Raw genomic sequence first — 26475 nt, 5'->3', positions numbered from 1 at the left:
CCTGCCGGGAATCGAACCCGGGACCCCTGTGAACAAAGACCAGCACGCTAACCATTTATCCATGGAGCCGGACATTATATCAGTTGTAAACGAACAGTCAAGAATATATTTGTTATACACTAAACTGGCCCTCATTTTCACATTTAATAATACTGTTTGGATCATCAGTCCATAGACTAGTTTGATGCAGCCCTCCGTGCCAACCTATTCTGTGCTAAAATTTTCATTTCTACCTAACTACTACATCCTACATCTAATCTAATATGTTTGTCATATTCATACCTTGCTTTAGCCCTGCCGTCTTTACCACCTACACCTCCCTCAAAATACGAACTAAACAAGTCCTGAATGTCTTAAGACCGGGCGAGTTGGCCGTGCGTGTAGAGGCGCGCGGCTGTGAGCTTGCATCCGGGAGATAGTAGGTTCGAATCCCACTATCGGCAGCCCTGAAGATGGTTTTCCGTGGTTTCCCATTTTCACACCAGGCAAATGCTGGGGCTGTACCTTAATTAAGGCCACGGCCGCTTCCTTCCAACTCCTAGGCCTTTCCTATCCCATCGTCGCCATAAGACCTATCTGTGTCGGTGCGACGTAAAGCCCCTAGCAAAAAAATGTCTTAAGATGTGTCCTAGGATTCTATCTCTTCTCCTGGTCAAATTTCGACAAACTGTTCTCTCCTCACTAATTCGATTCAGTATCACTTCATTCGTGATTCGATCTATCCTTCTCACCTTCAGCAGTCTTCTGTAACACTACATTTCAAAAGCTTCTATCCTCTTTCTTTCTGAGCTAGTTATCGTCCATGTTTCACTTCCATACGACGCAACATCCAAATTTAAGGCTCATTTCTAAAGATAATAGGCTACTTTATATCTCAGGAGTGTACAGACTGGGAAAGGGTGTGCTAACACGGATTCAGAATTATTTGATAAGATAATCAGCTTTGAGGGAAACGACATAGAAAGGAATGTGATTTTAGCGGGTGATCTTAATTTACCAAATGTCAATTGGGAAGGAAATGCGAACGACAGGAAGCATGACCAACAAATGGCAAGTAAGTGAATATGGGAAGGACAGCTGATTCAGAAAGTGATGGGACCAACTAGAGGGAAAAATATCCTGGACGTGGTGCTGATAAAACCAGATGAGCTCTATAGAGAAACCGAAGTAATAGATGGTATTAGTGATCATGAAGCTGTTTTTAACGTAGTTAAAATAAATCTGATAGAAAGGAAGGTCTTAAAAGCAGGACTATTAGGAAGTACCATATGGCTGACAAAGCAGGCATGAGGCAGTTTTTAAAAAGTAACTATGATCGGTGGAAAACGGTAAATAAAAACGTAAACATACTCTGGGATGGGTTTAAAGCAATTGTTGAGGAATGTGAAAACAGGTTTGTACCTTTAAAGGTGGTAAGGAACGGTAAAAACCCACCTTATTATAACAGAGGAATAAAGAGACTAAGACGGAGGTGCAGATTGGGAAAAAATAGAGTTAGAAATGGCTGTGGAAGTAAGGAGAAATTGAAGGAACTTACTAGGAAATTGAATCTAGCAAAGAAGGCAGCTAAAGATAGCATGATGTCAAGCATAATTGGCAGTCATACAAATTTTAGTGAAAAATGGAAGTGTATGTACAGGTACTTGAAGGCAGAAACAGGTTCCAAGAAGGGCGTTCCAGGAATAATTAATGAACAAGGGGAGTGTGTATCTGACGATCTTCAAAAGGCATAAGTATTCAGTTAGCAGTATGTAAAGATTGTTGGTTACAAGGAAAATGTCCAGATAGAGGAGGTGACTAATGCTAAAGAATTATTAAAATTTACATGTGATAACAATGACATTTACATCAAGATACAAAAGTTGAAAACTAGGAAAGCAGCTGGAATTAATAAGATTTCTGGGGATACACTAAAGACTATGGGTTGGGATATAGTACCACTTGTGAAGTACTTATTTGATTATTGTTTGGTCGGAGGAGCTATACCAGATGAATGGAGAGTTGCTATAGTAGCCCATGTGTATAAAGGAAAGGGTGATAGACATAAAGCTGAAAATTACTGGCCAGTAAGTTTGACATGCAATGCATGTAAGCTTTGGGAAGGCATTCTTTCTGATTATATTAGACATGTTTGTGAACTTAATAACTGGTTCGATAGAAGGCAGTTCGGGTTTAGGAAAGGTTATTCCAATGAAGCTCAACTTGTAGGATATATAATAATAATAATTTCGTGTGGCTATTTCTAGCCGGGTGCAGCCCTTGTAAGGCAGACCCTCCGATGAGGGTGGGCGGCATCTGCCATGTGTAGGTAACTGCGTGTTTTTGTGGTGGAGGATAGTGTAATGTGTGGTGTGTGAGTTGCAGGGATGTTGGGGACAGCACAAACACCCAATCCCCGGGCCATTGGAATTAACCAATGAAGGTTAAAATCCCCGACCCGGCCGGGAATCGAACCCGGGACCCTCTGAACCGATGGCCAGTACGCTGACCATTCAACCAACGAGTCGGACAACTTGTAGGATTCCAGCAAGATATAGCAGATATTTTGGATTCTGGGGGTCAAATGGACTGTATCGCGATTGACCTATCTAATGCATTTGATAGGGTGGATCATGGGAGACCCCTGGCAAAAATGACTGCAATTGGACTTGACAAAAGAGTGACTGAATTGGTTGCTATATTTCTAGAAAATAGATCTCAGAAAATTAGAGTAGGCGAAGCTTTATCTGTTCCTATAATAATTAAGAGGGGAATTCCTCAAGGCAATGTTATTGGACCTTTATGCTTTCTTATATATCTAAATGGTATGAGTAAAGAAGTGGAATCAGAGGTAAAGCTTTTTGCGGATGATGTTATTCTGTATAGAGTAATAAGTAAGTTGCAAGATTGTGAGCAACTGCAACATGACTTCGATAATGTTTTCAGATGGATAGCAGGCAATGGTATGATGATAAACGGGGTTAAAAGTCAGGTTGTGAGTTAGACAAATAGGAAAATTCCTCTCAGTTTTTAATTACTGCGTTGATGAGGTGAAAGTTCCTTTTGGGGATCATTGTAAGTATCTAGGTGTTAGTGTAAGGAAAAATCTTCATTGCGGTAATCACATAAATGGGATTGTAAATAAAGGGTACATGGTTATGAGGGTGTTTAGGGGTTGTAGTAAGGATGAAAAGGAGAGGGCATATAAGTCTCTGGTAATACCCCAACTAGAGTATGGTTCCAGTGTATGGGACCCTCACCAGGATTACTTGATTAAAGAACTGGAAAAAATCCAAAGAAAAGCAGCTCGATTTGTTCTGGGTGATTTCCGACAAAAGAGTAGCGTTACAAAAATGTTGCAATGTTTGGGCTGGGAAGAATTGGTATAAAGAAGAAGAGCTGCTCGACTAAGTGGTATGTTCCGAGCTGTCAGCGGAGAGATGGCGTGGAATGACATTAGTAGACGAATAAGTTTGAGTGGCGTCTTTAAAAGTAGGAAGGATCACAATATGAAGATAAAGTTGGAATTCAAGAAGACAAATTGGGGCAAATATTAATTTATAGGAAGGGAAGTTAGGGACTGCAATATCTTACCACGGGAGATGTTCAATAAATTTCCAATTTATTTGAAATCATTTAAGAAAATGCTGCATCACCTGTCTTCGTTCGAATGCACTCCATTACTTTCATTTTAGACTTAGGCCTATTTATTTTCATCACGTACTCCTTCTCCAAGACTGTGTCCATACCATTCATTAATTTCTCCAGATATTCTACAGATAATAATAATAATAATAATAATAATAATAATAATAATAATAATAATAATTTTCCCACCCCGTGGTCGGTTTGCGTAAGGGAACTGTATTGCAATGTGGATTTGTCCTGTTTTGGCTTCCGATGCCCTTCTTGCTGCCAATCCTTTGTAGGGGAATGTCGTCACTATTGAATGTTTCTGTGGTAGTTGTTAGTGTGTTGTGTTGTGTTGTGTTGTGTTGTGTTGTGTTGTGTTGTGTTGTGTTGTGTTTAAATAAAAAGGAGTGTATTGAGATAAACACAAATACTCATTCCCTGAGTTAGAGGAATTTATTGGACACGGCTGAAATTCCCGACCCGGCAGCGAATGGAGCTCGGAACCCCTGCCTAACCGATAGTTTCTACGCTGACCATTTAGCCAAGAAAATAAAAATATTAATAATAATGCATACATTATTTTTAACACTTATTTAAAATATCCAGCAGTTACTTCAGGATATTAAGATGAAGTCATCCTGTGCCTCGGGTATACCAACGAAGAAGGTTGGTAACTTTCCTAGTGTGTAGGCGGAGGCCTTGACCTGACTCCATAATGGTACCGGCAAAAGAAGCAAGACACATTTAGACTATATAATTCAGTGTTTCGTGGTTGTATTTTCAGCAATGAACAGGGTCTCTTCTCGAGACAAAATACCTCAGATAGTTTGCTTACGGACTCTACCTTATCCAGAGGGAAGATTATCAGACGGGCGTATGCAGAAGAATTCCTTTTCATTTCACTCGACCATGTGAGTCCAAATGAAGACCTACAAAACACTGTGTGAATGAAACGGAAATGTCTACCTTAATACTCTAAATTAGATCAGAAAACATTGCTTGTCTTTCGTCCTCATTACCACGCTTAGCGTATTCGATGTGAGAATGAAAATAGCCTATAGGCCTAAATATCGAAAATCTATTTCATAGCAGGGAACTCGTCAAATAATTCGCTCATATTCCAGTTAAATGAATGTATGAAAGTGCATGGAATTGAGGCGCCTCCTGCTCCGGCTTGTATGACGTCATGCGGTGGGAAGCATCACGGAAATTATTTCCATTACTCTGGCCTAAACCGAAGTTTTAAATTGCAATACTGTAAACATGGCAAAATGTCGACCCAGGTTTGAACTTGAATTGAAAGATTGATAACTTCTGAAGTAGACCGTTCTAGGAAGGAATATTAAAATATTATCTTAGATGTTCCTTTCTATAGGCCACTTTCTGCTGCTTGGTGACAACTGGCGTGTGTCAGAGTTCCGCTGTCATTAAAAGTATTCTCAACATAATAATAATAATAATAATAATAATAATAATAATAATAATAATAATCATAATAATAATAATAATAACAGAAAGGCCTCCCTCTCCTTCAAAACTGCAGTAGCCCATTTTGAACCCATACTCGTCAATCTACCGCATTCTACCTTGTTTATGCTTCGAACCACGTATCCATTTTTTCAGTGGTTCTAGGTGGACATCAACGAAGCCCAACATGTCCATGTTGTTATAAGCGAGGAGTATCTGTTCAAAAGGCGCTATTTCCACCTAGGAATGTCGTTAAAAACGCAAGGAAACGTATAATAAAAGGCACATAGAACGTATCCATGATCGGATATGGCGCTACTTTTAATGAATTACATTTTTCTGGTCTGGATTGCTCGTGGCATTCGATAGTATTAAACTACTGCAATGCATGTGGATGAAATACTTTAAAAGAAATTGAAGTGGAAATAGGACCTTTTGAACAGACACTACTAAGGTGTTGTTAAATTATTACTTCCACCTTATGAATATCCCCAGCATCATGACCAAAGGACCTGGAAACATCGGGAAAGAATATTGATGGTAGTGGAAGCTTCAGGACAAGTTACTCCTAATGGAAGAGTTTGATTGGCTAGTGGTGGGCCCCTCGCGCGAGTTCAAGTAATCTTGACAGCGTCAGGTAGCAGTCCTTGTTCTGTGATCCCTTGACCTATGTAGAATTGCATGCAAAATGGTAAGTTCCGAGCGACCCGACCGGCTACGGCTCCTTCCCCCCAGCGCATTCAGAGTGAACTGTTCCAAGGCTTGGCCTGGCGAGCTATCGATCTCTCCGCTCCGCTCCGGCGTGGCCTCGCCCCTCTCCCCCCTCTCCAACTCACCCTGTGCCCTCGCCTCGCTCCCCAGCAGCCATAGTCCATACCTCGTTCCCATCACACCATGGCTGAAGCTCTCGCCAGCACTCTTCTCTCTGCTAGCCTCCACGGCTTCTGTTGGACCTCAACGCTGGAGTCTCGTGCTCGGTGAGTGACATCCTACTTGCCTGTCATCTCTTTGTGCTTATTTCCTACCGCGATGACTTCAGAAATCAAGTTCATTCCATGCAGACGATGGATACTGGCCGATGATACCCTCGATCTTTTGATATGTTAGGATTGTATCACCCGTGCACCAACAGAAAATCTGGCCTCTTCTTTAGCTGGTATATGATTATGCAATTCTAGGTTTCCCTTCCCTGGATAATTTTGCAGTATCCATAACGAAGTGTGTGAATGTCAAGTGGTCATAGTGCTTATCTTGTATCCCCCACCCCCTTCAATTTAATTAGACATATAATAAACAATTTTGTATATGAATCTCTTTTAAACTGGTTGGCAATTGAGATGGATATTTGACTGTGCCTCTTGCTTATTACTGTAGTTTCGTTTTTCATTTAGATTTATACGAGAGGCAAAAATCACTGGAGACTGGAACGAAAACCTCACCTCCTAAGGAGATACATAACCAGAAACAATGCGGACTCTTTGAAGAGTGGTGCTGTGGTACTGTACTTGATGAAGAGCATGATTTACTAAAACCGCTTAAAACTAGTTCACTAGCCACTAGTAATGCAGCCGCTCCGCAAGACGTTCTATCGATTACAACGTACAGGGACTGTTGTTCGCGTATACTTTTCCGTATCCTATCGAACAAAGTTACTTTTTCCCCTGTGCACGATGGCTATATTTCGTTAAAAAAGTGGATAGCTGAATGTAAAGTGAATACTGAGTTTGTCTTGCTTCCTTAGTTCAGTAGATTCTGAAACTCTTACTAACGAGTAATTAAAAAATGCATTCCTAGTCCCTTAGTAACTTTCAATCTTGTGACTGAAAAATAATTACTGTTGGTGTTTTGAGGCCTAAGATTTCACGTGTTTTCTTTTGTTTTCTTCTCATAGATATGTTGCGTAGAGTATGTCTGATAGATTTCGTGTTTAATGTGATTCCAGATAGAGTATCAGTGTGCATGGATAATCGGCATAGGCACAATTAACAGTAGCGGAAAAATTGAAGTGCTCCGACAGTTCTATCACTGCCCCGCGTGTCTTCTAAGGGTAAGTGAAAGCATATATTCTTATTTCATTGTGCTCTTCTTAGTTTATACGGGTTATTCTGATCTTTTCCCGCTATTACAAAGAGAATATATTAAGCGTAGAAATGGTACCTGAAGACATCGCTTAGCGGAATCTGTTGAACATTTTCTTTGCATATTTCGAAGCACACAGGGAGAACATAATTAAGTAGCAAGCTTTAGAAAGCTCCGCAATTTTTCATTACAATTAATTTTATAATTTGTAAACGAAACTATGTAATATTTTAAAATCAACTTTTACTCAGTATTGATCACAACCTGCGAGGTCGGTGTAACATGTGCAGCACTGAAAGACTTTCACATCTCATGAAGAAGGCAAGTAGAACATTGGTTTAACATAAAGCTACTCATTTTATATTGCTTATTGTTTATTAAAATATTAAATTCAACACATTATTGCTTGACAAATATATGAAAAATCTTTGATATAGGAAATACAGAAAGTCTAGATGCAGCTAACACTTTAGGTTATATTTATACTACCATCCTGCATGCATCGAACTTTATTTGAATGAAGGCTCGTGTAGAATTTTGATGTATTAAAAATTGATCTTTAAATGAAAGTCGAATTTGGGAATAATATTCATATCTTTTTAAAACGTATCCCCAATAAAAATCGGTTTTGAAATTTAATAAGCTTCAGAATACGTTTTTCATACAGACGTACATTTCCCCATCCAAATTCAGGTAACGGTGTATATTTATGACGAGTCTTTATTTCTTATTATTTACTGCAGAATTGTCTCCCTTCTACTCTCAACTTGGAGTTATGCAATAAATGACCGTATGATGAAATATAGTCGTAGTGGTAGGTATATTTGTAGTTTGGAATTATGTGGCACAGTGGACTTACCCTGTGTGGTTCTGAAATTACCCTCAAGGAACTGAGATATAAATAATGCTAAGTCCATGTAACTGATATAAAATACGAATTAGAAAGGGTCATTTGCTCACACACTTTGAAACAAGTTAAGGAGCACAACCAAATCAAGGATCACATTTATTACCTTGCTATAAATTAACACAATTTCAGCCCGTGGAAGTAAGAAATGCATTAGTTTCAGTTTTTGACACTCGTGCAATCTTACTCCCATCATACAGAATGAGTCCTTAAGGATCATTTCACTTTCTGACAAGTTCGATGAACCTCTTCGTTAAGAACATTCTTTCATTTCCTTATAATATATATATCTGATTTGTCCCACAGTGTTCTGTGCTTGAATACTACCAGTTAAAACTGTTGATGCACAAAATACTAAACAGGGTACATAATACTATGTCAGCGAATACCACGGTACTTTGTGAGTGCTGAAAGGATTGCAGCGCATATTCAGTGATTCTGATATCCAAAAGGAATTATTGGACGGAACATCAGCTATTCTTGGTTTAACAAACGGACATCCCTTTTCGCGAGGTTTTGTTTATTTTAATTAGCCTGGGTGTAGTATAATCGATGCATTAATTATAAAAATAATATGGGAGTCTCAACATTGGTTGGCTATTTTTATTTCTGGTATATTGCCATTTGGTCCTGTGCATCAGAGAAAAATCGTATGAGATCATAAGTAAAAGAGCTGAATAGTTTCACTCCCATGTAAAATATTGTGTCTGTATAAGAGGTACTTCCCAGTACATTATAAACAACAACTTTTGTTCATTTTTATTATATATTGTAATTTGTATTCTAAAAATAAACCTGTTATTTTCACTTTGTTTTTATTACTGTAACATTGAAAATAATGATATTATTGAAAATAACGTTTTGGAACATTTAAAATTGATAGAAGGATTTTATCAACGAGAACAACTATACATTTTTACATTTACTTACTTTCTTCATGTTTAATTTACCATTTTAAGCAATAATTCAATGTAAAGTGAATGAAAATAAATATTTTTTGTTATTATTGTTTTTATTTATTTTGTCAGAATTTAGTTGCGAGCTACAGTTTCATCCCAAAATGTTTTGACACTCTGTGGCAGAGAATTGTGCGACTTCCGTTAGGGTGACTCACATTGAGCCTATTTTTGTTAATGTGATTATTCATAACTTACATAAACTGCCTTATTTCTCGTGAAGTGCTGTTATTGATGCCTGCTTCAGAATACAAGAGAACGGTCTTGTTATTGATCTGTCAATCCAGTCTTGTTCATGGCTAGAGTTTCACACCTGATTTCTGTTCCTTTGATGCTATCACAATTACTAATTCGTCTAAATATCAATAAGATTACATCTAAACCATACCTTCCAGTTCTGTTACATGAAAATACCTCAGAACTAAGATTATTGTAATCCCATGCTTCTTGATTTGCTCCGATGAAGTCTTAAGTTCATTCTGTTATTATATTATCACTTCTATCTCGAATGTGGAAGAACGTTGAAGGATTCACTGAATGTTGGTTTTATATGACCGTTGTATATTATTTTGATTTGAGATAGTTTGCCATGCAGCTTGCAATTAGTTAACTGAGTTAAATTAAATTATTGAGTTTAAACTGGCTGGCCTCTAACACTTTCCCATGAGCAAGCTAGACGGCAATTAAAAAATGGCCGTGCCCTCCAGGCAATCTATTTATAAGGACTTCAGCTGTTTGGGAACTAAAAATTAAAAATCTATTTAAATCTACACTTAACATCAAACAATACCACTAATACGTGAACATTTTGAAACTACTGTATATTTCATTTCTTTTATAGTATAATAATTTTGTGTGGCTATTTCTAGCCTGCATCAGCCCTTGTAAGGCACACTTTCCGGCGAGGGTGGGTGGCATCTACCGTATGTAGGATATTGCATGTTATTGTAGTGGAGGATAGTGTGGTGTGTGAGTTGCAGGGATGTTGGGCAAAGTACAAACACCCAGTCCCCCCTCCCCCCCGGAGCCTAGGGAATTAACCATTTAAAGTTAAAATCTCCGACCCAGCTGGGAATCCACCCCCGGGCCCTCTGAACCGAAAAGCACTATGCTAACCATTCAGCCAAGGATCCGAACTGTTTTACAGTATACCCGATCCATTTGTCTGAGGAAATATAGTTAGAAAACTCTAAGATTTAAATTTATTCTTTTCAAAATCTTCTTTGTCACAATTATATTAAAATCTCTATATACAATCTTACTAAACATAGTATTATCTCAGGGATGAGCAAAGGAAGCAAGCAACCTTGTAGTTTTATGTGACTGCTAATTCTGAGATCATAGGCACAGGACCTCCAGTTTTACGTGGAATCCGAACCACGAAACCGTGATTTTTCTTTTCAAAAACCCCACATGCATTGGTCGAGATTCAAACAGCGGCCGCCTCGGTGAGAAGCCAGTAACTATGCCACTCAGCTTTCACGCCCCCAGGAATAAAACAGATTACTCAATAAAATCTACGTACCGTCATCGGTTAATTTATTTTCCTATGTATGAACGTAATTGAGGTGGAAGGTTACGATACTGATGATAGAAGGTCGATCAGTGGATTCTCACTGGCGCCAAAACTATTCTCGACAACCCAAGAATTCCATATATTCTAATTTCTTATAGACTTTCAACATCTAACCTGTCCTCCAACAATCGTATAATGAAGGCTAATATAATTCTTAGCCACACGGTGGTGAATGCTGCTTTCTTAACGGGTACCTGCATCTTGTAAAACTCACACACCACTTCTGCCAGATCAGTAAATGCTTTGGCTACTCGGTCTTTGTAAATAGCATTATTTGGAAGGAATTTAGCAGCTCATCAGAATCTTTTTTTTTTTGTTATTTGTTTTACGTCCCACTAACTACTTTTTAAGGTCTTCGGAGACGCCGAGGTGCCGGAATTTGGTCCCGCAGGAGTTCTTTTACGTGCCAGTAAATCTACCGACACGGGGCTGTCGTATTTGAGCACCTTCAAATACCACCGGACTGAGCCAGGATCGAACCTGCCAAGTTGGGGTTAGAAGGCCAGCGCCTTAACCGTCTGAGCCACTCAGCCCGGCTCTCATCAGAATCCAGGGCTTGACAAGCTCATGACTGTCTGACAAAATCATGAATAGACCATTGCTTCCATCTCTTTGTCAAGATTTCTATAATCATGGCATGGGTTTCCCTCTGTTCTTTCTCTTACGAAGTGTTCTTCCTGTGTCTTCGGAGTAAAGATCATTAAACATAAAATGTCTCACTTTGAAGTAACGCACTTCACATTACTTGTCTGATATTATGTTTACTTCGATATTTCTGTCACTGCAGAAGAAGTACAAGAGTAGATCCTTTATAGATAGTTAATTAGATCACCAAGATGTCCTCCATTTTACCGACAAAGGTAACGTAGCTTCAGCTGGCCTCCCTTTGGATGATATAACGAGGACCAAGAATTTCAAGCAGGAATTGGTTAAAATGAAAACGAGTATCAGGTAACCTTTTTCTCTCTCTACGGTTGTGTAGGGAGAGTTGCATAAATAGTAGGTGTTATAACCGGCTGTACCCCAAGTATCTTTTCAAAGCTCACGGCAAAACCGTCATGCGAGCAAAAGGATATTTGATACTCATTTTCATTCTAACCAATTAATGTAAGAAATTCCTAGCCCTATGAATTAGCTTTTGCCTTTGCTGGCGGGACCTAGTATTTACAGTGCACTATGTCTTCTGGTATAGGTTAGAGCAATTTTGTTACTTTCATTGACCTGTCTCAGTCTTACCCTTGGCTTTGACAATATGAAAGTGACTGAGGTATGAGCGATGCTAGTAATGCCATTCCTTATGCAGCCAGTCCCTGCTATGAATGGTGTGAAAATGTTGCTCATAGGGTCGGATGATGCATGCATTTCAGTGGACTTGGCAGACTGATATGTAATAGCAACTTCTGGCCTAGTGAGGAAAGCAACTGCAAACTACCTCACGCCTCATTTCTCTAGTACGCCTCTTCAGTGATGCCTAGGCCATCTATTACAGCTGATGGCGGAGCTGTTGAGGATCCAACCAGCCTTAGGGCTGAGGATCAAGCTTACACACACGCACACATGAATTACCTTAATCATTTGCATTCCAAACAAGTGTATCAGTGGTTCAATTCTCAACGCCAGTGTTGATTTTCCCTAGCTACTTACAAATACACACCAGAACTGACATTGTAGAAACACAATTTTTCAGACAATTTGCACTAAGTATGCGGATTTGATTATTGCAATGCCCAAAGCTCTTAGACACAACAACAGATTCAGTCTAGGCAAGACTTACAACTTTACTAGAATAAAAGTACCAATAACCTTTCTGTAACAAACAGTCCATCAGTGAATATTGTGTATTTTATATCGTTTTTAATTTATTTCTTCTCTGCCTGTAGTACTTCCCTTTAAAACAATAATCACTACCACTACCACAATACATGTTCAGATTCACCTTCAGTGTGTGTAAGGGATTATTTCACAACACCCGCAACCGCCAGCGTCTTAGGCTACAATTGACACACACTAAATCCGTTATATGGTTGAAGACGGTAAGTCGAACATAGTCATAGAAGGACCAGTCTCAGTGATTTTTTTTTTGCTATTGGCTTTACGTCGTACAGACACAGATAGGTCTTATGATGACGATGGGAGAGGAAAGGCCTAGGAATGGGAAGGAAGTGGCCGTGGCCTTAATTAAGGTACAGCCCCAGCATTTGCCTGGTGTGAAAATGGGAAACCACGGAAAACCATCTTCAGGTCTGCCGACAATAGGATTCGAACCCACTATCTTAGTGAAAGAAAGGCTTATGAAGTGTCTTTCATTTTTGATATCTACAGTATCATTAGACATAACACATATACTTAGACATAAAATTTGGAATATTCCCTACACTAAAATAGGCCCGCTTTCTTCTTTCTTCGATTTTGGCCATCTAAGGACCACGGAAAGTAACCCTGTGCATTCATCTTAATCCTTCTTTTCTTGACTTCCAATAGTTTATCCTTTCACTTTCCTGTTTCCTCCTCTTTTGTGTCTAGAGGCTATTATTTCCTTTCCTCTTTTCCTTCTCCTGGAAACCCTTGAAAGTTTGTATCAATCTTCTGAAAGTTATTCTATCTTGTATTACATCGTCTGTTATTCCAATCTCTGCCATATCTTTTTTTACACCTTGGATCCACTGGTTGCCATTCTTTCTCATGTAAACATGGTTAAACACTTGTTTTGTCAATCTACTGATATCCATCCTCATTATGTGACCAACAAATTTAATTCTCCTCTTTCAGATCATGTCTAACAGCCTTTCATTTTCTTCATCCTTGTATAGATCCTTGTTCCCGCATTATTTAACTTAATTTACAAATTTTTCAAAGTCATTTTAGGCGAGTGGAAAATACGAAAATAATATCGGTGTAGAATACTATTCTAATGGCCTAATTGTTTATTTTTTTCACTGTGTTCATCCATTATATGATTTAATGTGTTTTGCTAAATTGAAAATTTGCTGATTATTCTCTGGTACGATTTCTCTCAGAAACGTCATTCAGATTACACAAAAATACACCAGTCCTTTTCATACATTTAGTGACTACATTATTTGCTAGTTTCTGATTGGAGGATGAGTAACCTTTATTTAAATAACAGACCGTTTGTGTCGGCATGCATTGGAATTAAGCTACTAGAATCCACACTGTTAGCATGCCATTTAATCCATCTAATCAAACGAACAGCTCGTACTACAACCGCTCACTGTAATGCTAACGTCACAGTAAAAGAATACTGTGCGCCTCCTCTGTATGTGAGCCTTCACAAAAACAAAACTATGTAGGCCTATATCTCAGGGAGAGCGAGTGCAAGGTAAATACTTTTAAGTTTGGTCTAAATGTAGCTCCCCCTGCAGTACGCTATTGGTCTTCCAAATCTTCATCATGTATATTTTCCTAAAACGCCTGTGTAAACTTGCAAGAAATAAAACACGAAAGTAGTCTATACGTTATTGATGAGTAGATACAAGCACAGTATGAAGAAAATGTTGCCAAAATATGAATTTATTTTCCAAAATATGAAAAATTCAAAATATGAAATGCAAATTTTAGTGCTTGATTATATTTCTCCCTAATCTGTTTAGAACAGATTTACGTCATTCTTCACAAGACAAGCTTTTATAGATTAAGCTTAGTCTATATTTAACAATACAATACCAAATGAAATAGAATAAATTACAATAATTTTATAGTCTGTCAGCATCATAAAAGTCTTACACTGTGAAAACAATATAAATCACCAGACACTTTAGTTAAAATTAAAACTAGTTACACAGTAGCGGTGGTTGGGAGTTAGGATGTAAAGGAGAGGACATATAAGTCTCTGATAAGACCCCTACTGGAGTATGGTTCCAGTGTATGGGACCCTCACCAGGATTACTTGATGGAAGAACTGGGAAAAATCCAAAGAAAAGCAGCTCGATTTGTTCTGGGTGATTTTCGACAAAAGAGTAGCGGTTCAAAAATGTTGCAAAGTTTGCGCTGGGAAGATTTGGGAGAAAGGAGACGAGCTGCTCGACTAAGTGGTATGTTCCGAGCTGTCAGTGCAGAGATGGCGTGGAATGACATCAGTAGACGAATAAGTTTGACTGGCGTCTTTAAAAGTAGGAAAGATCACAATATGAAGATAAAGTTGGAACTGAAGAGGAAATATCAGGGCATATATTCATTTATAGGAAGGGGAGTTAGGGATTGGAATAACTTACCAAGGGAGATGTTCAACAAATTTCCAATTTCTTTGCATTAAAAATAATTTTTCTCCGCAAAGTGGTGGGGGGACTGCACCCTGCACAATCCAAGTATCTTTTCAGTATTATCTGGCGGAAGATTGCATCTTCTCTCGGTTAGTATTGCTTTGCACGATGTAGCAGACGACACCGGTGATATGGGCTGCGTGGAGGAGATAAGAAAGAAAGTCAGTCAGTGTTGCTGGGGAGAGTGACTTCGGTTATTCACACATGGCTCATGTAAAACTGTCTCAATACAATATCTGGCATGCCCGGTTCATTGCTAATAAAAATTCATACGAAATATGAAAAAATAAATATATTTCTTTTAATTGGTAAATGTTGCAAGCTATGGAGTAATTTGAAGAAGTTCGTGAAAAATAATTGAAACATGAAAATGTTCGACATGATAATACATCTTTTGGGTCTTTGCCATGTCAAGAAAACTAGGTGAAATTCTTTACGTTTCACATAGAATTTTGCTCCGTGCCTTTAGAAGAAAATCTTGTCTGTTCACAAACAAGACTTCGTAGCAAAACATCAAAATATTTATCAAAATATCATGAAATATGAAGGAAATAGCGTCAAATGAATTTCTCATGCTGCAAATTGTAACATTTCTTGTTCCCATAGCGCTAGCAGCCATTGTTTATAATATGAAATTTTATATTTTGCTTGTCTCTATTGGTAAGGTAGAAAATATCCGCTTGGAATGATGCTTTAGTGCTGACATTTGAACCTGTGCGTACATGTAAACATCTTTGCAGTTGGGATGAAATGTGATTTCTTGTTTCATCCTACAACATATTTAGGGTGAAACGGGGAGATTTTCCTCCACAAAACAATACCTTCGCGGCAACTTTTCCCCAGACAAGTCGGAGAAGATTGTCGGTAATTCGGGCTGAAAAGAACCTCTATAGCTAATCGAAACCCTATCTGCAAAAATAAATTATCAGTACGGTACTATTTCCACTTGTTGAACATTTATTTCGGTTAGTTTCGTAATTCAGATCAGTGTGGAGAGACCTTGCCCACTGTGAGTGCGCGGAGGCCTTATGGGAGCAGGACGGAGGATGAGTTAGACTGAGTATGAGAAACGAAGTGAACATCATAATCAAAACATTCTCCTGGGATTGAAATGGTAGACTACAGAGAGCTATTTACGATATTGCTACTGTTAACGATTAATATTAAGACGTAGTGCATCTTTGGTCACCATTCTCGTGAACTAACGAATGTAGAACATGTATGATGACCTGTATTAATGTAGGATCTATTCTATTGGTCAGACCGGTAAGATTTGATGATGATTGATGATTGTTGTTTAAAGGGGCCTAACATCTAGGTCATCGGCCCAAAGCCGGTAAGATTTAGGTCTAGCAATGAGTTAGGTACCCGGGGACTTTATTAAGACACTATTTCGGTATTCATATGAAGTGAGTATGGAAAAGCCATATTCAAACATGATTTTGCTATCAGCTTCGGAATTGGAACCTCCGGACTTCGAACGGTACAGCTTCCTATACCTGGCCACTTCACCGTACATAAATGCGATGTATCTCAGACAAGTTTCAGTTCAATGCATTTGGAAATTATTCCATATTTTGAGCATATTTCAATCTCATCCTATCCTCATAAAATAAAAGTATATTCAAAGAAATATATTTTGAATTGAAGTATGTTCGTAGAACATCATACTACCACTGCAGGACTCCTGTATCTCCAATCACGTAATATTTCAAGATATGGCAGATAGTCTATGCTGTATTTCTGGAAGTTACAAAGTAATCTAGGTAGTATAACGCAACAGATTTGTCAACCTATACCGATATGTTATACACTTTAAATCCATTCCAACATGCATATACTCTTTAGTTGCCATCTTTTTTCCAGTTCAGCTTCAAACCCTGAACTCACAAGCAATCTTTGAATTTTACTGTTGTAAATGGATAAGGACACCCGTGAACACTAATAAGCGGAAGACTATTTCATACGTGCGTCAATACGGTAGCCTATCATCGATCTAGTAACCCCATTCTAACACTAAATGGCACAGCTGAAACTCTCGACGGTAATCGTAATATACGAGTAATACTCCATATGTGGAATTGCTTACTCTGCCCATCGATATTTTTTCCAGTCTCTGAGTTAAACATTTTACCATGTCCATTTAAAAATTGCAGTAGCTTTGCCCACTTCATGCACTGGCTTTCATTCTGATGATTTCGCAAAAAAAATCGGATTTGTGTATATGAATTCGTTTATATTTTTCGTAGTTTGTGAATAAATAACAGCTTCCCTTGCATTGAAATCAAGGAAAGAAATCATACTGAGACTCGACCTCTTCATTCCATACAGCAACTCTCAACAATACGGTATTTTAACCTTGCTTTAAAGAATGAAGAAAATGTAGAATCTGTGTAGAATCTTACAAAAATTTTAAGCGTTACGTTACTGTGCGGATGTGAAATATGCTACCATGTTAACATAGCTTAACATTTATCGACAGCGAAGATCGTGAGTATAAATAACACATAGCAAGTCATTCCACAGCGTAAACTAACAGTGGACTTCACCCTTCAAACGCTCTAGTCCATTCATTACGCACTCAATACCACATTTATCCAGCAGTATAGACACAATAATCCCTTGGGGGTCAGTATTTGCACGAATCCTATGTAACTGACAATTGCTCTAATTCGAAAGTCTTGATTTTTTCAAAATCCTTATCGTGGATATCGCTTGCACCTTTTCATGGCAGTTCATGAACTGTGCATCTTCTTATTTTTTCCCATTAATTCAATTACCTGTTCCCCTATTCATGAACTGGGAAGAAAGGAATGCAGGCTGTGGAAAAGACAGATGTTTGTTTGCAACAAACGAAACAAGCATACATTCGTCTTCATTATAGACTATCATTCCTTTCAGCGTTCAGTCTTAAAGATTATGTGAGTGAACAGTACTCGTTTTGCAACCCTATGGCCTCGTAGAGTTCTTCACCTCTTACATTTCGATTATTAAAACTGGTTGTGAGTGTAACCATCATCATCTCGGTCTCTTCCTACTTTCCTTACTCGCTACGACTGAGTCTGTTTTATGTTACTAGGTGACCTACCATCTTCCATTCACTTCACATGACCCATCACTGAAGTCGGTTTATATGCACAGTTTCATCCATCGAGTTCATTTCCACTTTAGCCTTAATGTCATACTGTGACTGCTCTTGCCATTGTTCCCACTAGTTTGTGCCACCAATTATTATTTCATATATGTTACATCAACTCATGAATAAAATATGCGGATTAAAACCAGGTTTCACTCCCGAAAACAGAGCGACGTAAGGATAAATCGTAAACCAGCCAGCGTTATCTTAAGTGAACTGCAAGCAGTGAATTTAAATAAATGGGAAAACGAATGGAATAACACAACAAACGGTACAGTAAGAAAATATGTTTTCCAAGTGTAAAGGACAGTTCCCATTAACCGGAAAAATAACGACTTTAGTAACAGGCCATGGGAAAGTAAACTCATATTTCTATTGATTTAAATTAAAGACAGTCAGTTATGTACATGTGGAACAGAGGATCAAACAGTTGATCACATATTACAGTAATTAGCTGTGGAAAATATGAAAGAGAAAGGCAATCATTCAAGAATAAAAGGATAAAAATATGGAAAGTGGACATTTGACAAGTTAAATTAATGATGTATTTTACGAAAGAATTTGTTTTCTACTTAAATTTGATTGATTTAGATAGTAGTAAATCATTTTATGAAATGTTAGTGTATGTGAATAATAGATTAAAACAGTTTCTGAAACAATATAGCAGAATTTGTCATGTTAATTAAAATAGATAGAATGAATTATGCATGATAATTATGGCATTATTAAATCGCTATACAGTAATAATGATATTTATGCAAGTTTATCTATGCAAACAATGTTTTGAACTTTCATACACAGCATGTAGTATTACTTCTGATGTAATGGAACATGCTGTGAATTATTAAATTTAGGAAAAGGATGATTTCGTATGGAAACTACATTATTTCTTGCAGAATACCGTCGAATACAATTGTGAGTTCATTGCACAGTCTTTACTACACCTTGATTCATTTTTTCTAGTATATTGCCGTCCTGGGACAATACACATCCCAACTACTTTAAATGAATTCCTGTTCGTATTTCGTATTCCCTACTTGAAATTCATTCTTCCTAAATGACATCACTTTAGTCTTTGAAATATTAATTTTCATCTTAATCCGCTAGATTTATTTTGAAGTTCCACGATATTCGATTCCAATATTTCAACACAATCTACCATAAAGATCATGTTGTCGGCATAGGCCAAACTTCCTACTATATTTCCGCCCAACTGAATTCCTCCCTGGCATTTTATACCCTTCAGTAAACGATCCCTGTGAACGATAAACAATAAATTGAAGGATTACAGCCTTGTTTATGTCTTTAACATTTTAACAATAAAGATAGATCCATAATGACCACTTTTTGAGCTAAAATTTAATTTTGATCGTAAACATAGATTTCGGAGATTTATTGCTGTTTTAAAAATGTAAATTATGTGAAATGTTTTCAGCAGTGAATGTTTTCTGAATTTGTACCGTTCAATTAAAATTTTAATTTAATGTGCTAGGTATTACAATGATTAAAGCTACGTAACTGTTACAGTAAAAAGAAGCCGTATTTTCTGGCATTATTCTGCATAAATCACACTAAAATGTTTGTCACCGTATGCGGAATAATACGTAGAGCTACGTCACAGTCTTCAAGCATATATTGATTCCCTTCTTGTCTTCTTCCTCTTTGCACTGGAACAAGAATTTGTCTGAAAATTCGGAAAGTAAAAGAATTTACATGTCATATTGTGGTTACGTAAGTAACTAGGTTCACAAAACATTTATATTCGGTGATTTAAGTTCATTTACTACATGCTATTATTTTTTATTTCCGTAAGAACTAACAATCCGATATATCTGAAGCTTTAAAGTTCGTAAATAATATGCATCACACGTAACAGTTTTTAAGCTGAAAGTCTTGTTCCCAACTTCGTTCGTTCAAGAGCAGTTTGCTCATCTCTTCAAGAATCTGCGTGTTCCCGTTACATTGTTCCCTACTATAGCGTGGTGTTAATTAGCTATCCTGTCTACTAGATGAACGTAGCGTGTATTACACATCGGATAGTTCGCTGTTATGAAAGTTTCACTACGAGCGCCATAATGATTTGGACACCACACCAGAAGAGACAAAGACTGATTGGTGTTGCAACCGAGACAGGATTACCAATTTCATGAACATTTGAAACCATTATTATTATTAAAAGGGATGGAAAAGGAGAAAATTATGAAATTTTACCATGGACATGTACAGTAGATTTATGCTCACTTCACACTCCACAAAATGCCAGTGGCATTTCCTCTTCACAGCAAAAACATACGTTAAAACTATTTTGTGTAGTTATTTATTAGGCCTACTTATTTAACACACATGTTATAAAAGATCTCAATAATTTCGAAATAGAACACGTAATGTAAACAAATACCAATTGGGATTTTAAGAGGTTCCACACGTAAGCTAACACTCAGAGTCAACCAGTGATATCACAATACTTTTTGCTCAGGAAATCTTACAGCAGAATCTATCACTCGTTCCTGTACCAAAATAAAATAACAGAAAACCTGCTTAGTAAAAATGATGATAAGCATGTAATAGTCGAGAAAAAATAAGCTACTGCTTAATGTCGACTGACTTACCTTTCGAAAGTTGTATTGAAATACTACTTGGGCAACGGAGTGTACCGTAGAAATTACATTTTGACTACTGATTTTGTCTAGGTGTTCGACATAATACTGTAACTGATTTTGTGTCAAATAACGTGCCGTTGAGAAAAGTTCGTCATAATTTTACCTCACTTGAGTGGCATTGTGGAGTAATGCTGCGCCCCTTACAAGTAATTTTCACAAAACCACTCAAGTCACAGTCGTCCACACCGAGTCATTTATTCTTCTCTACTGCACTAGATATTAACCGAAACGACAATCTAGGTTCTGTATTTTTGTTTTTGTTACAATGTCAGACAGTTACCGCGGTGTGTGCCAGCACACCACAATACCAGTTGAGGGTTAATGGAGCTGCTTCATAAAATAAGTACCACTAGAGCTTGTCGTATTTTTATACACAATTAGTTTACAGGAGACATTTTTTGTGGTCGTTGTGACCCAGAAATAATATTACATAAAGGGATCATAGGTGTATTTAAAGAATCGAAACAGCGTGGTGATAACCCAGGAGCCAATAAAATCAATTTCATATAATGAACTCTCTATCCGGTTATCACCTAGGTTAATTGTTTGATAGAAAATATGATTTAATTGCTGTATTAAGGTAGTGGAGAAAGGAATAATTTTTAAACGTTAGTGAAACAGGATTCAGACAACATAAATCTCAACTTTTGAAAATGCTTAAATCTTAACTTATTGCAGGTAGTGAACTAAAATAAAATACCATTATTTCATAGAATTTTAACTATAAAGGATCACCTTTACTTTGGGAGTTGAAAATATACAAAATTCTAAAAACTAATAAATTTCCTTGTGTAACACATACAGTTGAAGGGGTTAAATGTTTGGGAGGTGCCGGGGATTTACATTGGTAAACCTTTCAAAGGATTAAACGATATCTCTTGAGATCAATCGAACATTAAAACAGTGAGAACAAGGTTGCAAATTCCTGAATTCGGCCCAAATATTAATAGTTTAATACAAGATAACAATGATTATGTCTAAGAACAGCCTACCGGGCATCCATGGCGATCGAATCATTCGGAAAATCTACGTGATTTTTCTTGTACTCCTATAAATCCGAGAATCTTTCATTTTGTTTCCGTAACAGGTGGGACTGGAAACTTAACGATTTTGAAAGTAATGTTCGAGGCAGTGGTAAATATGGGCAATTTTCAAGATATCACAGAAAAATAAGGAGAATGGAATAACTGAAAGAATGCATTAAAGGAATGATTTTGAACTGGAGGACTCAAAATGACAATGTATTTATAATATAGCTGGTAATCATCCAGGGTGCGTATGGTTTTTGAGGACCTAAAATGTATTCGTCCCTTAATGCGTGATTTTATTCTCTCAACGAAAGAAATGTTCTATTGGGAACATTTTGTCTACCTAATTTGTCCATAAACTGTTCTTAAAGCATTTAAAATAATCATGATCATGGAAAGTATATCTGGTGTGTTCTGTGTATCATTCAGGAAATACTCAGTTCAAAATTTACTGAACACCTGAAATATAATCGTATGTATCGTGGCTTTACAGCTTAAGGTTCATGATCACATAAGATATTATGCAGATGACATAATTGTTTATAGGGAAATAAATAACATTGAGGATTGTTCAGAATTACAAAGGTACCTTAACCGTATCAACAATGGGTTGAAGAGAATAATATGACGGTTAATGGAGGCAAATCAACTCTTACAACATTTACAAACAAAAGGTTAAAAACTTAATTATACTTTGGATGATGTAATAGTCCCAAAAGATGGCAAGTGCAAATACTTAGGTGTGAGATTTGAAAGTCATGTTGATGACATTGTTGGGAAAGCATACAGATCGTTACATGTCATAATGGGGCCACCTAAAGGATGAAACAAAGAATTAAAAGAGAAAAGTAACTTAAGTATGGTTCGTTCATTATTGGAATATGTAAACAGTGTTTGAGATCCTCACCATGAATAAATAAAAGAAATAGATGGCATGCAGAGGAAAGCAGCAAGATTTGTAATAGGGGATTTCAGGAGAAAAAGTAGTGTATCAGAAATGTTAGAGAAACTTGGGTGGGAAGCTTTAAGTAAGATGAGGGAGAAAATTAGACTTATGGGATTACATAGAGCCTATACAGAAGCCTATACAGGAGAAGAAGCATGGGGGAAATCCGTGAGAGGCTTCAGTTGGAAAAATAATTACGTCGGCAGGACTGGCCACAAGTATAAAATAAGAAGGGATTTTAGCAAAAATGATTGGGGTAAATTTTCATTCATTTGGAAGGGTGTTAAGGAGTGGAACAGTTTGCAAGGGGAAGTGTTTGATCCTTTTCCAAAATCTGTACAGATATTCAAGAAAAGAATAAACAGCAACAGAGAAAAGGCATGAAATATTAGAGGGCTTTCGACCTTTGCAGGTTATTGTAAATAAATACTTTTTGTGAACAAATTAATTCCATCTCCTGCTCTGTGGAGATTGAACAGCCGAAGTAGGGGACTGCCCGTTGTGGTGAAGTACAGTGGGGACTTTGAGGGCCATGGGCCCGCTACGGTAGCTGTGAAGGCCCTTCAGGAACTCTTAAAAGCGGTGGAAAAAGGGGCTCTGGTTAAGACGCAGCAGGTCGTTATGCTTGACTTGTTATGTACCAAAACGTGTAAAAGAAAATCCAATGTAAATTTTAATCTTATAGCAGTTTTGTAGTATTATTTGAAGTAATTCCACATACTGTATATTTGATTATGTTTGTCAGTACTGAAGCTATTATGAGTAGAACTATGTAAATAATATAAATTTATTAAGGATGATTAATAGAAATATTGTTAGTGTAAATGATATAATATTGTATTTTAGGAAAATGTCTTTTTCTCTTGGTAATTTAACAGTTTTTGCTTGATAATAATGTGCTTTTGTGTACCATTTCCCACCTCATTTGCAAATAAAGTGATTTTGATTTGATTTGAGTGTAAGAGTTGGATAAAGTATATGGTAATAATTAGGCGGTGGAGGAAATAACTTTTATGAAAAGCTTGATATTTTCCCATTGTCAGCGTTACTTATAAAAGGGGTCGTTATATTTATCGTATTCTCACAGTTGGACTAACCAAACCAAAAGCAAACCCCACGTCACTTAACGCCTGTCCTGTCCAGCGACCGCTGGTTAGCCCGAAGGCCTGCAGATTACGAGGGGCCGTGTGGTCAGCACGACGCATCCTCTCGGCAATTATTCTGGGATTTCAAGACTGGGGCCGCCATCTTAGCGTCAGATAGCTCCTCAATTCTAATCACGTAGGCTGAGTGGACCTCGAACCAGCCCTCAGGTCGAGAGAAAAATCCCTGACCTGGCCGGGAATCGAGCCCGGGGCCTCCGGGCGAGAGGCAGGCACGCTACCCCTACAGCACGGGGCCAGCGTCACAGTTGGACTGGATAACATAAAACATACATGGAACTTTTTGTATAATATGCCTGAGGAAAAGTTTATATCAGGAGCTTATTTATTTGTATGGATTGATATTACTAGCCCACTTTTACAATGTATTGAAACATCCTAATTGTATGTCACTATGTACGCTTGTGATATATGTATAGGGAAAATCAATTTTGCTGTCCATAGGTTTTATTTGTAGCAGCACCTTTCACAGCTTTCCCTGGTAGTATTTTACAGTTTCCTGCTTCATTTTTGTATACACAAATTTAGAAAATGCACATCTACTGGTTTTTCTGCGTTCTTGGGGGAACCTAAAGATGTACATTCATTCCTAGCCGCATTTTGTTTTTTCTTCCCTACAAATGGCACTTTTCACAAGCATTATAAATCCAGTATCAATTTACTGGGAACACTCAGTTTATCCGATAATCCCAATTTTCACATAAAAAGTACACGTTGTATGTTTTTGTTTAGTATAAACAAAATCATAAATCTTTCCGGATAAAGTAGCATTGAACATTTAATAAATACGATGGAAATTAAACAGCCGTAATTGCGAAGCAGTCTCAGGGTCAATACTCTGCAACTATCAGTTCACAAATTGCAGAAAGCAGAAGCAGACACAACATCAAGCAAAAAGTCTCAACTGTTCTCTCAATGAGGGAACGAGACTACTTCATGAAGCTGCTTCCTCTGCCTCGCTCATTCTTATCACCAAAGAGTTGTACACACCCTAACAATATCCTACTCGCCCTCAATGACGTTTTATTTTACATTGCAATGTATTGATAGCAACCTTCAGTATAAACAGTCGATAACAAACCAAAGAGTAAAAACATAGGACTATGAGAACAAATCCAAGGAGAATAATTGGAAAAAATGGAACCGACAGGCGTGTTGATCCAGCCGGCCATGAGTTGGACCCGTAGACGCTACTCACTGCAAGGCCGTACATGCTACCAACCGTTGAAAGTAGTAGGTTGTTCCTGCCGGACCCTGTAGAACGAAATACACCGGGTTAGGCCACAACACAATGATAGGTGCTATAACAAAACATACCTATTCTGATTAAGAGGTCGGGGTCTCTATGTTTTAAATACAGTAACAACAAATAATTCATCTGGACACAAATTTAATTACTTTATAACATGAATAAATTCTGAAAAATATTTGAAACAAATGAAACTTGGAATTATACCTAGAAAGAATTCTTTTTTTGCTAGTGGCTTTACGTCGCACCGACACAGGTAGGTCTTATGGCGATGATGGGATAGGAAAGGCCTAGGAGTTGGAAGGAACCGGCCGTAGCCTTAATTAAGGCACAGCCCCAACATTTGCCCGGTGTGAAAATGGGAAACCACGGAAAACCATCTTCAGGGCTGCCGACAGTGGGATTCGAACCTACTATCTCCCGGATGCAAGCTCACAGCCGAGCGCCTCTACGCGCACGGCCAACTCGTCCGGTTAAAAAAAAATAAAGAAATAAAATCTTCTAGAATTATAAGGGTATCCTTGGATTTTTCTTTAACACTACACGCACAATCGCCTTTTCAATCTGCAAGCATTAATTTTCACTAGTCCTCAGAAACCCAAACAAATACAAGAGAAATCAATCACTAGGAAATCAACAGACTCGAAGTACCAAAATTTAATAATTACACATCAAAATAATTTAAAACCCACAAAACAATTCAACTTCAGTGGAGAGAAGTTGTGCTCGTCTAGTCCATACCCGATCCCGAAACAAACAAAAAAGCAGAAAAGATCTGATAAAATAAATTACATAGGCGAATTAACTATACAAAGAAGATAATATAACAACGGCCCTTAATGAACATCAACAATATACTACGGGTATGGTGTAATTTAATGAGTTACGCTTCCTTTTTTTCGTTACATAATGAAACCTGGAAATAACAATATATACAGGTTCTAACCTATCTTAATAATAATAAAATTAAATTGAGTAACCAGGAGGAAACTAACTGAAGGAAATAAAACAAAGATTGAAAACACTTAGCAAAACGGTTAAATGTAAATTGAATATAATGGGGGTCTGGAATCTCAACTGTAATAAATCATTTAAAGACTAAACAAGGTAAGTAAATTAATTCCAAACTAGAAAACCAAAGGGTAACCAGGAAAACTTAACAGACACGTTGATAAAATGTAAAACTTAACGGCAATCCAACATAAAATATTAAGACCCAGTTAAAGGAAAACAAAACAACTCATAACACTAATTTCATAACTTAAATCCCTTCCAAACCACATCACTAATTCTACCACACGCAGATGAGTCCTGTAACTAGTATGAGGATACACATTTCAGGACTTTATCATCCTGAATAAACATCACTCACCGTTTCTTAATTTGAACATTTACACTATTAAAACAATACAGGTG

The 26475-nt window shown here is 37.5% G+C and overlaps 1 protein-coding gene across 1 annotated transcript in view; it reads left to right on the top strand.

Annotated features, from left to right (window-relative positions):
* Positions 1-6041: 6041 nt before the first annotated feature.
* PMCA (plasma membrane calcium-transporting ATPase 3) overlaps positions 6042-26475 on the top strand; it is a 1641549-nt gene continuing 1621115 nt past the window's right edge. Inside the window, exons 1-2 of the mRNA XM_068226241.1 lie at positions 6042-6056; positions 7022-7126. The gene's annotated coding sequence lies outside the window, so the exon portion shown is untranslated. The remainder of the gene's footprint in view (positions 6057-7021; positions 7127-26475) is intronic.

The sequence above is a fragment of the Anabrus simplex genome, chromosome 2, assembly GCF_040414725.1.
Source record: "Anabrus simplex isolate iqAnaSimp1 chromosome 2, ASM4041472v1, whole genome shotgun sequence".
NCBI lineage: Eukaryota > Metazoa > Arthropoda > Insecta > Orthoptera > Tettigoniidae > Anabrus > Anabrus simplex.
This window is presented reverse-complemented; position numbering and strand designations above follow the sequence as displayed.